The 14051-nt window shown below is 46.8% G+C and overlaps 1 protein-coding gene across 1 annotated transcript in view; it reads left to right on the forward strand.

The window, feature by feature from the left end:
* Window positions 1–7505: 7505 nt before the first annotated feature.
* The window catches only part of CTIF (cap binding complex dependent translation initiation factor), a 250835-nt gene continuing 244289 nt past the window's right edge, over window positions 7506–14051 (forward strand). The window contains exon 1 of the mRNA XM_053293688.1: window positions 7506–7730. The gene's annotated coding sequence lies outside the window, so the exon portion shown is untranslated. The remainder of the gene's footprint in view (window positions 7731–14051) is intronic.

Raw genomic sequence — 14051 nt, forward strand, 5'->3', positions numbered from 1 at the left:
GTGATTCTAGTGGGCTGAAAATTTAGGGCTGCCAACAGTGTCCCCAATATGGAGCATTAACAACAACATTAACAACCATCATCGATTGGCTAACTTAGCATTAGCCAAGTATCAGGCGAGCTGGTCTTTGGTAGCAAGCATAACTTGTCCGCTTTGCTAAGCAGGGTCCACCCTGGTTGCATATGAATGGGATACTACATGTATGAGCACCGTAAGATATTGCCCTTCGGGGGGATGGGGCTGCTCTGGGAAGAGCACCTGCATGCTTGCATGCAGAAGGTTCCAAGTTCCCTCCCTGGTATCTCCATGATAGGGCTGAGAGAGACTCCTGCCTACAACCTTGGAGAAGCTGCTGCCAGCCTGTGTAGACAATACTGAGCTAGATGGACCAATGGTCTGACTCGGTATATAGCAGCTGCCTATGTTCCTATCATGAAAATCATGCAAATGATGACTATAGAGCTTGTGTGTAAAACCTATTTTTACTGGCTAACAATTTTTCTCTTTCTAGAAAATGACATCACATCCAGTTTGGTTAACCATCATTATATCAAGAAGCAGAGGAGAAGCAATCTAAGTTGTAGTTTAAGTTGAACACACATAGAGACTCAGGCTCCCAACTGCTCCTGCACACTCCCTGCCTCGGGTCCCTTATTCAGGCAGTGCAATGTTGGTAACCCTACATAGATTCAAGGTCGTGTTATTTGTGGTTTTGTTATCTCTGGTTGTAGGTTGGAACAGAACCCCTGAGAATGAGGGCCACATGTAAACTGCAGACATTTGGGACTATTTCACTATGCCCAGCTCCAGGGGCATAGCAAGGTTGGAGTGGGCCCAGAGTCAAAATGATAGATAGACAGACAGACAGACAGACAGACAGACAGATAGATCTCCTATATGCCAAAATAAAACATCATCCTAAATTATTTTTTTAAAGGTTTTGTAAATTGTGGACGATGCAAGTCATTTAATAATACTAGAGAAAGACATGCTGTTCTGGTAGCTCCAGTTCTTAACACCCACATCAGTTTCGGAGGATGAATACAACTGAAGGAAGCCCGGGTGGGTGCGCGGCTGGGGGAGTCAGTCATGTGACTTGCCTCGGGGGGGAGGCAGTGGGCCCCCAGACAACTGTCTCCCCTTGCTCTATTATAGTTACGCCCCTGCCCAGCTCTTCCACAACCGTTTTTCCCCTCCACTGCCTAACATTCAACATGATGAAGAATTATGCAGAAATAGATTTTGCATCATTTTGGCTGAAAGCTAGCTGCTCACGGTTTTGTCTAATTTTGGATGGTCCTAATAATGATATAATGAGATTGTGATACCTTAAAAAAAAAAAGCAGTTTGAACTGTTAGTTACATTTGAACTGTTAGTTACATAACTACATGTTAGTACAAGTAACTGGAACTACTTTCCTAACTACTCTGAAACAATTCAGATTCTACATTTTAAAAAATAACGATTTCTTTGCACCTCCCCTCCCCCCCCAAAGTAAAACATTTTAAAGTAAAGTGTGCCATCGAGTCAGCGTCAACTCCTGGTGTCCACAGAGCCCTGTGGTTTTGTTTTGGTAGAATGCAGGAGGGGTTTACCATTGCCTCCTCCCGCGCAGTATGAGATGATGCCTTTCAGCACCTTACTATACCACTGCTGCCTGATATAGGTGTTTCCCATAGTTTGGGAAACATACCAGTGGGGATTTGAACTGGCAACCTCTGGCTTGCTAGTCAAGTCATTTCCTTGCTATGCCATTTGGCTAATGTTTAGGGATTTCAACATTTCCTTAACACTACCTGTGCTGTGCAAGTTGTTCTGTATGAGTCAAGCGTCAATGGGGATCGGGGGAATGAATTTCATTCCAAAAGTAATCTTGATGGTTAGTAGTTACATCTAGAGTAGCTAACTACCAACCAACACTGTTTAACTATGTAATCTAAAACAGGGGTTCCCGACCTGTGGTACCCCAGATGTTACTGAATGATAACTCCCATCATCCCCAGTCAATAAATTGTAGTCGGGGATGATGGGAGTTGTAGTTCCTCAACATCTGGAGTACCATAGGTTGGGTACCCCTGGTCTAAAAAGGCGCTTTTCATAAAGTAGTTGTAACTACCATTCAACTACTTGAAAAGTAAATTAACTCCCCCATGGGCGTAGCACCCGTTGGACAAGCAGGGACAAATGTCCCTGGGCCCAGAGGGTCAGGGGTCCCCCAAGGGGTCCCCAAGTGGACCACCCCTGCCCTGCCCCGCTGCCACCCTTGCACCACCGCCCCTGCCCTTGCCCCTCTGTCGCCCCTTCTTATCTTTGCCCCCATGCGGCAGCAGGCACTGTGGCTGGGCTGAGCCTCTCCTCTCTGGCCAGCCAGAATCCCCCCACTCCTCTCTCTCTCTCACCAGCTGAACTGCGTACCTGGGCAATTCGACTATGGAAGTGAAGTCACGGGCATGAGACATCCATAGTTGAACTGTGCAGGTGTGCAGTTGGGCCAGCTGGCAAGAGAGAGAGAGGCATGCTGGCCATCCAGAGAGGAGATGCCCAGCCCAGCCACAGCGCCCACCACTGCACGGGGGCAAGAATAGGAAGTGGCGGCAGGGTAAGGGCAGGGCGGCAGGGCAGGTGTGGCAGTGGGGGAAGATGTTTGTTGCCCCGCCCCTTGCATCTGATGTCAGATGCAGGGGGCGTGGCTTGGGGTGTGCTTACGCTTTGTGTGCGCAATAGGTGGGCCCCCTACAACGATTTTGTCCCCGGAGGTCTCGCTACACCCCTGAACTCCCCGCATTTTATTTACAGACCATCACTGACCGGCTGAGGATTGGTGAGCTTCTCCTAATCAATGATGAAGGAGAGGATTGGTGAGCTTCTTCCAGCTGACCTGGGGTGAGTCTGCGCTGTGGGAGGCTGAATCTGGTTTGATGGCTCGCACATAATGGTCAGGCCTGGGCCAGGGCCGTGCTCAAGGGTGGTGCAAGACATCTTGCTGCCGGAGACAATGTGACGCCCGACCCCATCTACAGGTGGGTGCTCAGCATTCTCAGGCGATGCTGCCGAGGCAGTTGGGGCAATGCACAAGCACTCTCAGACTAGCTTGCATCCGAGAGGGGGAAGAGGGGAAGGAAGAAGCATGCCCCTCTGCCCCAGCAGGGCAAGGAGGGGGAAATGAATAGCATTTCCCAGCACCGCCTGCCTCTTGCCTTGCACCCCTCCGCGTGCCCACACCTGAAACGACTGTCTTACCCTGCCTCGTGGAAAGGCCGCCCCAGCCACGTCCCATTGAAACAGGAGGAGAGGCAGCAACCTTGAAGCCACCTAGCCGTCAGCCACCTGTGCAGTACTTTATGAGTTAAAAGGTTCCAGCTGATGTGACCACAGAGTTGTCAGCTGCCCAGAAATAAACAGCCTGGCTTGTGACGGCATGAAGATAAACCCAAGAAGTATTTATAGGGTGCTTTTAGAGTGTTCAGGGTGTTTCACACATATTATCTTGTAAAGATTTAACTGCTCTGTAAAGGTAGATCACTAGTATTATCCCCATATTGCAGGTAGGGCTGGCATGTCCTAGTGAGTTTCTTGCACCTGAGGCCATCTAGTGAGTTAAATGCAGAAGAAAGATTTGAATCCAGCTCATTCTCTTAGCTGCTTTGCTCTGTTGACCCTCATCAGCCCCTTATCTCATTAGCCTTTGGCCATTGTGGCAGGGGATGATGGGAGTTGTAGTCCAACAATATCTGGGGACCCGAGGCTGGGGACCCCTGGCTAATGTATGGGCAACTTCCCCATCCAAAAAGAGCTGTTGGGAATAAAAACCCAGAACAAAATAGTCTGTTCTGAATTACTGACACCTTCCAGAGACTATAAGGTTGCTATGGCAACATACGACAAAAAGCCTATGTATGAGGAGGCAAAAATCAGGAACAGCAGGAGAAATCATTTGAATCCGACAGAGTTTCAAAAGTAAAATCAAGAATATTTTTAAAGGCCAACAAAGTCTTTCTGAACGAAGCTTTTACAATTCCAGTTAGTGGCTGACATCCTGGCTGCATTTACTTGAGGAAGTCCCACTGAAATTAAAAGCACAAGTTAGATATGTGAAAATTTAGTCAGGATGTCAGCAAGTGTATATTAATTTTTGCAGTTAGGTGTCAGAAAGAAAACAAGAATGTAATAACAGTAAGAGGTGTTACTTGCTATTGAAGTATTTATTTTTGTGAACTGCCTCAAGCCTTTGGAGTCAGGTGGTATATAAATAAAATAAAAGCATCTGTGCCTCTAGTTCTGTCCCCCCACTGTTTTCCCCCCCGCCTCACCCACAATCCTGTCTGCCGGTGCTGCCTCGTTCCTCTCCCCCTGCTGGCAGCTCGCTCGTGAATTCTCGCGAGAGCTGTCACGCATGGGATTAGCGACGGGTACTCCTTAGATTAAGATAGATAGATAGATAGATAGATAGATAGATAGATAACTTTTCAAGGTAGTACTTTACATTTGGCTAATGCTGGAGCAGAAGGATGATGAGGTGTTTACATTTCAAGCATCAGAAATATGAGATTACTTATGAGACCTCCCTGTTGTCTCATAAGCAACACAATTCCCAGTAATGGCTCAGGAGCCTTTATAGGCTTATCCCTCGACTGGAAGGCTTCTTGTATCCCATTTCTCCCAAATCTAGTCCTTTCCATCTAAATAAATTGCAGGGTTGACGTACAGGAAACAAAAATCAATTTCCATGCACTTCTCTGTGCCAGTTGAATACCTTTTTGTTTTTCCAGGCTTTTCAACTGAACTCTGTTTAGCCTGTCTGGTCCTATGGATTATTCTTAATTTTGTATTTTTTATTGATTGTTTGATTGATTTCCCTCCCAAGAGCACATGCTGGAGGGCAAGACATAAATCTTAAAAATAAATGCAATAAAATCTTGTTGGTTCTGGGTCAGAGGAACCTGACCCGGAAACAAGATTGGATCAATGAAATGTACCAAGAATATTTTCTCTGCTGCTGATTATAGGCTAGTCCCACAGATTACTTTTGGGAAGGCAGGCACTCTGCATTCATCCCACCCTTCTTTGCAAACAACCAGTAGACATGTAAATGTCCAGGGGGTCACATAACAACATGCCCTGCTGGATCAGGCCCAAGGAAGCCCATCTAGTCCAGCATCGTGTTTCACACAGTGGCCCACCAGATGCCGCTGGAAGCCTACAGGCAGGAGTTGAGGGCATGCCCTCTCTCCTGCTGTCACTCCCCTGCAACTGGTATTCAAAGGTATCCTGCCACTGAGGCTGGAGGTGGCCTATAGTTCTCAGACTAGTAGCCATTGATATACCTCTCCTCCAGAAGTTATTCAAACCCCTCTTCAAGCCATCCAGGTTGTTGGCTGTCACCACATCTTGTGGCAGAGAATTCCACAAGCTGATTATGTGTTGTGTGAAAAAGTACTTTCGTTTGTTGCTCCTAAATCTCCTGGCAATCAATTTCATGGGATGACCCCTGGTTCTAGTGTTGTGTGAGAGGAAGAAGAATGTCTCTCTATCCACTTTCTCCACACCATGCGTGATTTTATAGACCTCTATCATGTCTCCCCACAGTCGTCTTTTTTTCTAGATTAAACAGCCCCAGGTGTTGTAGTCTTGCCTCATAAGAAAGGTGCTCTAGGCCCCTGATCATCTTGGTTGCCCTCTTCTGCACCTTTCCCAGTTCTACAATGTTCTCCTTTAGATGTGACCAGAACTGTACGCAATACTCCAAGTGTGACTGCACCATAATTTTGTATAAGGGCATTATAATATTAGCATTTTTATTTTCAATCCCCTTCCTAATGATCTCATATGGGTTGCCACTGGATCCCACCACTCCTTTCACATCTGCCCCACTGGCCTCTATTCTCCGCATCTATCCGAAACTGCTAAGGGAACCTGGTTGCTTGGTAACTGCTTCACGCTTTCCAGATCTACTCTGGAATATGACTGCTGCTGATGGCCTGGAGCTTTCAGCCCCCATCTGGCCAGGAGGAAGAGATGCTTGGAGGCCCTAATTGAGTCTATGCAGATTCTATAGCCAGACATCCCCTAAAGCAGCTGCCTGATTGCCCATGATGCCCCAGTGCATTATGGGCCTTTTGCAGATGAACAGTTTGATGCCAGGAGACATTATGAATAAGGCAACCAATTATGCCAGTAAGAAATCAAAACAGAAATCAATGAAAAACTGAGATAATTTCCATTGCATCTATTGGATGACAACAGCCCTACACATTCTCTGTGTTATAACAATATTATTCCTGAAATATCTGCAGGGGTTCCCAACCTTGGGTCTCCAGGTGTTTGTTGGACTACAACTCCCATCATCTCCAGCTATGATGGATTTTTATGGCTGAGGATGGTCAGAATTGTATTCCAACAGCATCTGGGACCCAAGGTTGGGAACTCTTGGTCTAGGGGCAATGCCTAGATGTGCCACAAGACAGAAGCTCTAGAGGCAGATTCTTAATATGATTAATCTACTCCTCCCACCACTACTACGAATATGTATAGACCGCTCTTAACCAAAATTCTCAAAGCGGTTTATATGGAAAAATAAATAATACCCAAATAAGATGGTCCCCTGTCCCCAAAGGACTCACAATCTAAAAGGAAACATAAGATAGACAACGGCAACAGCCACTGGAGGGATGCTGTGTGTGGGGTCTAATCTAATGTTCCTACAACCCAATCTTATAGAAGGCTCTTTAGAATTTCAGACCAGTATGTACAGTATTTATGGCTAGTGAAAACTATTGTTAACCACCCAGAGACGAAAGTTTGGGACGGTGTACAGATTTGATTGATAGATCGACAAATAAATAAATAAATAAATAAATAAGCAAGCTTGTTTGATTTAAATAGCAATACTCCCAACTAGGTGTACGTAGGATCGAAGCCTTATACCCAGAGGTGCTCTTACCCCTGGACCTCGGGGCCGAAGTGCAGGGCCTCCATAGCCCCTGGGGGGCCCCCAATCCTCTTTAGTCTGTCCCAGGTCACAGTGTGGTCACCCCCAGCCAAGCATGATGATGCTTAATTTGCAAGGGAGGGGGGCCTCTAAAGGCCTTTAGGTCCAGGCTCCAAAATTACCTAGGTGCACCTCTGCTTATACCTACAAAGCGCTTTGCAGTGCTCCTGTTGTCCTCTCGGCAGCCCTTTAATGTAGCCCACCATTGCTCCCCAGTCCTTTTCCCTTTTACGAATACAGAAATAATGCTTTGTCAAAGGCATGATGGACCGTCGCCAGCAACGGGGAGCAATCACAGGAAAGGGCTGGAGAAGGGATAGCGGCGGCGAGTCATCATAGCCCCAGACCAGATCTTGCAAATCCAGTCCTTCGGCTCTCCTCCCACCTCCCCTGCGAGCAACTCTGCGCCTCCCCGCTTTCCTACGAGGCAGGACTACATTTCCCAGGACACTTCGCATGTCCCTTTCTTTTTAAAGTCTATGCACGTGGCTCGCGGGGAGGAGTTGGGAACGTCACATTCCTGCATTCTCTCTGCCTGTGTCAGAGCCCGGTTTCTCCCTGGTCTGTGCCGTTGGGCAGTCTGGAAAATAGAGGGGGGAAGCAAGCCCTTTTCCCTGATCCTCCAGTGGGGACTCATGCATCTCCAAGCAAGCATCTGACCCCGGGTCCCCCTCCTTCCCTCCCTCCTAGAGAACCAGCCACCCTCTCCTCTCCTCCGCTGAGCCTTGGATCTCCAGCAAGGTAACCATATCTGGGTTGCGTTTGGGTTGTGGGTTGATATGTAGCAGAGAGAGCATCTGTTTGTTTGTTTGCCAGCAACATAAAAGACTCCCTCGGCGTGGCAATCAGACAAGGGACCGCCGGCCACTGGCTGATCGGGGGAGGTTGGTTGGAGCTGGGCTGGCTTTTGCGCATTTGTCCCCTGGGATCAAACTCTTTCTTCGCCTTGCCCGCTGGGTCTTTTGGCCGCATCGTGCGGCGCTGGGTCTCTGTGGTTTGCTCCCGACGGCGGGCGGGGAGAGGAGGAAGGGCTTGCGCGGTCTGTTGTGGTGGCTGCTGCTTGTCAGCCGCCTAACTCTGGCGTAGCAAGGCGGGGTGGTGCGTGCGGCGCTTCCCTTTGTTTTGCAAGCGCAGCCCTCAGTTGCTCTGCCGGCCGGGCTTGCAAACTTGCAAGGATCCTCTCTCTCTCTTTTAAAACAGCTGCAAAACGGAAATCGAATAATAAATCGGAAATAAAGAACTCGGGAGGCTGCCTTATATCCCGGCTTCCTTTTCCCCATAGGCCGCCAAGGCTATCATCACTGAGTTTATTTTGCTTTCATTTTTTATCCCTCCCATGTGACTCCCCCCCCCCGCGCTGATGCGTGGATATGTGCGCCTTGATTGCATGTTGTCTAGACTCGACTCCCTCTTCTCTTTTTTCTCTCCCCCCGCCCCCACCCCACAGAAACATCCTCCCCTCTTTTCCTTTTTCTCCCAATGCGGTTTATGGCAGGGAAAGTCTGTGCTGATTTGCAAACTGGGCCTGGTGGTGGCATTTCTCTCGCCCCCTTTGAAAACAACGCATCATTCCGATGTAATCTTTTGCATACATAGCTATGTTCCCTTGCTAGTAGTTGAGCGAGGACAGAGAATGGGTGGGTGTTGCTCTCCGTTGTGATTTTGGCATGATGCTGCATTGTATAGCAAAGGTTCCAGTCCTTATACAAAAAGATGCTCGGCGTGTGTGATTTATTTGCATTTTATGCAATTGCATTCCAATAATAATAATAATAATGGAGATGATGATGATGAGAGAGCTGTCCAGGATTTCCTGTAAAAGTCCTCCACCATAATATCGGCCTGAAGTCTTCTCCCATGAACCCCCCCCCTTTCCCATCGATGATGTATCTTGAGGTCATCTCCCTCCCCCGCCATTCTCTTCTTGGTAATATAGGATTAATTGTACAGAGGCTATTGTAATCCTTTTAGCTTCCCCAACGGCCCTCACTGCTTTTGCACAGATTTTCCCCTTCCAGATCTGCACACACTGCGCTTGGCTTAATGGATTCTCTTCTGTTGGAGCTGTGGTGGGACTGGTGTGTTTTGCTGAATTAGGATTTTGAAGACTGTATTGAAGAGAAGCTCTCAGCCTGGTGTAGGGAGCAAGTGCCCACATTGTGTAGCTAACCCTGCCATTTATAGATACGCAGGTCTGATGAGATTATTAAAATGCACTGCTTAGATGATCTAGAATTGTAAATGTTCTGGGTTCCAAATGATACAAGAGGTTTACTCTCTGTGTAGCAGTGCAAGTGTGTGTAGAAACTTACATATTTATTAGCTGGCAATTAAATGTGATACTGGGCATATCCTAATGAATTTTTTGGTCCTTTATACATGTATGATATCCTGGTAAATTCAATAGAATACTTGGTTTGGACTATTATTGCTGCTGTTGCTCACATTTTATGTTAATTTTTAATCCAGCTAGGTAATTTCTATCTCTAGATCCCTGATATCTGCTGTCATCCATACTACCTTGTTACAAACTGGGTGAGGAGTAGATGAGAACAAAAAATATCCCCCCCCCGCCGGTGCTAATCTATAGCAGTCAAAGCTGCCTTGTCGTTTATATGCAGAGACATCCTGTGCATGTTTTCTTGGGCATAGGTCCCATTGATTTAAGTGGTACTTGCTCCCAAATCCGAGTAGCTGGGATTGCAGCTTTGAGGTTCTCTGCCCTTCCTGCAGTGATGGTGGAGAGCCATCCTAGCCTGGATCAGCTATCGGATAAATTTTGGGTGCGGCCCCTTTTCTGGCTACAGTGCTTCACAAGCTGATTTTGTTACCTACTCCCCAGTCGTCACCAGTATACTGCAATGTATAATATTTCCTGTCATCCTTAGTCATGAGGAAGAATGATTGTTTCGAAAGGCCGGGAAACAGGGGCTCCTCTTTCCGACCTCTGCTACGTAAGAGCTTTCTGCACATGAGTTGATGGTGAAAGCTGCTGCTGCAGTATTAAGGGGAGAACAGATTGCAGTGGGGAGCAGTGATAGATCAAGAGAGCAGGATAGCAAGCAGCTCTCTCTCTCTCTCTCCCTCTCCCTCTCCCTCTCCCTCTGTCTGTCCTTCCCTCCAGCTTGGTTTAGAGAAAACAATCTTTGCATTTAGTAGAAGCATCAGCAGTTTGCCAAAGAGCTGTCGCTGTGTTTTTCTCCCATGCGCTTAAGAGATGCTTGGGGAAATGGTGTCAGGTTTGTGCTTTTAAGAAGGACGCTGAAATATCTGGTATTGGATACTAGGATATTGTCAGTTCTTAGGAGGCTTGTGGGCGAGGAGATTTGAATGGTGGGGGCCTGAATTGGAAATGCAAACTCTTATCTTTTAATGCCACGTACCTAGACACAATTGGAGTTCTTGTAGAAAGGTAAACTGATGCTCTGCTAAGATGAATGGAGGCTAGGCTGACTGACTTAAACTGTGCCATAGTAGCAAACTGTTCTTTTTCTTCCTCGACATACCTTTCTTCTCAATGAGAACTGGAAACTTGTTTGGTTAAATTGCTTGTGTATTCATATGGGAGATGAAATTATGTATCCAGTGTGTCACTGCAGAATGATCAGAGATTTTTTTTTCTCCCTCTCTCACAAAACTAGAACCAGGTCTCATCCCATGAAACTGAAGGCCAGGAAATTTAGGACCAACAAAAGGAAGTATTTTTTCACACGGTGCATAATTAATCGATGGAGTTCTCTGCCACTGGGTGTGGTGGTGGCCACTAGCTTGGATGGCTTTAAAAGGGGCTTGGGCAAATTCATGGGAGGACAGGTCTATCAGTGGCTACTAGTCTGGTGACTATAGGCCACCTCCAGCCTTGGAGGCAAGATGCTTCTAAGTACCCTTTGCAGGGGAGCAACAGCAAGAGAGAGAACATGCCCTCACCTCTTGCCTGTGGATTTCCCAGAGGCATCTGGTGGGCCATGGTGTGAAACAGTTTGGTGGACTAGATGGGCCTTGGGCCTGATCCAGCAAGACTGTTCTTATAATGTGCCTGAAGATTGAGTATTGTGAAACAGATCATGATAGAAAATATGATTAACAGGCCCTTCTGATGGAAAAAGTCTTGAGAATTAACGGACGGGCGGTACCTTCCCACGTTGTTAGGATTATACAGCGATTTGTGCATTGAAAATCTCTGTAGTATGTATGTATGTAGAGAATTAATATACCGCCCAATCCACAGACTCAAGGCAGTGTACAAACAAGAACAGCATCTGAGATTTAAGTGGGGGGTATGATGATGATGATGATGATGATGATATTAAAGGGCAAGGTAAGCAGGTGCTAAGCCCTGAAGGGTTTTAAAGGTGAGAACCAGCACTTTGAATTGGACCCGGAAGCAAATAGGTAACCAGTGCAGTGACTGCAAGAGAGTTGTCACACTATCGTAGCTCCTAGCGCCCATAAGCAGGCGGGCCGGGCCGCCACATTGTGGACCAACTGGAGCTTCCGGGTTGTCTTCAAAGGCAACCCAAAGTAGAGCGTATTACAGTAATCCAGACGAGAGGTGATGAGGGCATGAGTTATTGTTGCCAGGGCCTGCTGGTTGAGGCAGAGAGCCTGCCGGTCTGGTTTTTTGAATGATAACCAAAGAGATCCATCCATAAAGCAGGAACATCCCTGCAGCACAAAGTTCCCCCAAACCAGTTTTCTCTCCCACAAATCATGATTACAGATGGGGTTCTCAACCTTGGGTTTCCAGATGTTGTTGGGCCACAACTCCCCTCATGCCCAGCCACAGTGGCCTTCAGTCCCCTGCTAACAGAGCAAAGAGGCATCTTTTCAAGTGGTGATTTTCTTATATTTAGCAGCGGGAATGTAACTGCCTCAATCCAACCCCAGCACCGCCACCACCAAATAATATTTATATACTGCTTTTCAACAAAAGTTTCCAAAGCAGTTTACATAGAGAAGTAATAAATAAATAAGATGGATCCCTGTTCCCAAAGGGCTCACCATCTGAAAAGAAACATAAGACAGACACCAACAACAGTCACTGGAGATACTGAGCTGGGGGTGGATAGGGCTAGGTGCTCTCCCCCTGCGAAAAAGAGAATCACCACGTTAAAAAGGTGCCTCTTTGCCAAGTTAGCTCCAGTAGAGGTTGTTGGCATCTTCCTCCTATTTTCTTTTCTTTTAGATTGTGAGCCCTAATGGGGCAGGGAGCCATCTTATTTAGTATGTATTTTTTCCTATGTAAACTGCTTTGAGCACTCTTGTTGAAAAGTGGTACATTTGTAATAGTAGAAATTGTGGTCCAACAACATCTAGTGGACCACATAATCAATGATAGCTAGTTTTAATTGTAATTTTTAATCTGCTTCTAATTGATTTTTGATTTTAATGTATTTTTTATTTTAGTGTAAACCACCCCGAGCCACTTTAGGAAGGGCGGTATATAAATTGAATAAATAATAATTGATGATTGGGGCCCAAGGTTGAGAACTTCTGGGTTATAGGAAGAATATCTATGAGTGTGGTACAGGGCCTTCTCCATTGTGACACTCATTTTGAGGAACTTGCTCCCATGGGGGTGGTCTGCCTTGGCTGTGTTTACTGATGGGTGAAGACCTCTTACAAAAAGCTTTCCTTGTGTACTGATGTATTTAGGTTGCTGGGGAGCTTTATATATGAAGTTTTATGGCTGGTGTCAGTGGGATGGGAAAAAGATGAGGTGCAATTCCAGAGGAATGGGAGTGTGCAAAGGTATGGGCCTTGTACATGTGGCCATCTGAAACAGGTTGTGGAGACGGATGAGGCAAGAGAGCACCGTTGCATGGAAGTCAGTCACACCAGGACAGCTTGGCAATGGCAGATAGGGAGTATGGTCCCTTCCTCTCTCTGGTGTTGAAATAAATCCCTCCTCCATTGCTGCTCACTTCACCTGTTTTCATTGTAGCTATGTTCAATATCTGAAGAACTGTGTTTCCATTTGGATTGCATTTCAGGTGTGAGCAGCCTGGTTAGCGTTGTGTCAGAAGCACATCACATGGACGGCCAGAGCATGGAACATAGGAAACTGCCTTATACTGAGACAGACCATTGGTCAATCTAGCTATACTGCTCTCAGTATTGTCTGTGCTGGTTTGCAGACTAGAGGCTTCTCCAAGGTTTCACGCAGGAATCTTTCCAAGTCCCACCTGGAGATTCTACCAGGGGTTGAACCTGGGGCCATCTGCATGCAAAACAGATGCTTTACTACTGAGGTACAGGCTTCACATGTGCTAGTTCATGACCCACGGCATCAAGAGAGGACTTCTGTGAATGAATGTCAAAGTATATGTCACACGAGGAGATCCCTGATCAGATATCCCACTGTTCTTTAAAAAGTGTGGTAGAGAGTTCAGGCAGCTCTGGATCTAATTCAGGCTATGGCATGGAGTGTTGCATTCCCCCTGAAAAATGTTCACAATTTGGGGATCCTTCTGGACCAAATGCTATTCTTGGAGGCACAGCTGGCAGCAGTGTGCAAGAGTGTCCCTTACCAGCTGTGACCCTACTTGAAGAAGTCAGATCTGACGTCAGTCACTCATGCATTGCTAACAACCTGATTGGACTACTGCAATGCACTCTATGTGGGGCTGCCCTTGAAGACTGTTCAGAGGCTTCAGCTGGTCCAGAAGGCTGCCACAAGGATGCTCATTGGCACTTGTTGCTTCTCATGTGTTACACCCATCTTGTGGCAGTTTCACTGATTGCCAGTGTGTTTCTGGGCTAGTTTCAAAGTCTGGTTTTGTCCTTTAAAGCCCTTCACAGCTTGGGGCCAGGTACCTGTTGGCCTGCATTTGCCAATATGAATCTGCCAGAGCCCTCCATTCATCATCTCAGCTCGCTCACGCCCCTCCATTGACTGAGAGTCAGTTGGTGGGATGGGAACTAGAAATGGGACCAGTGTTCTAATTCCCCCCCCTAATTTTCTAATTTTTTGTTTGCTGAATGGGTTTTGTTCTGGGCAGCTATATCAAGGCAGTGTATGTGTACGTGCATTCAGAATAGGGCTTTCCTGATTCAATCGGA

Source organism: Hemicordylus capensis, chromosome 2 (genome assembly GCF_027244095.1).
Source record: "Hemicordylus capensis ecotype Gifberg chromosome 2, rHemCap1.1.pri, whole genome shotgun sequence".
Lineage (NCBI taxonomy): Eukaryota > Metazoa > Chordata > Lepidosauria > Squamata > Cordylidae > Hemicordylus > Hemicordylus capensis.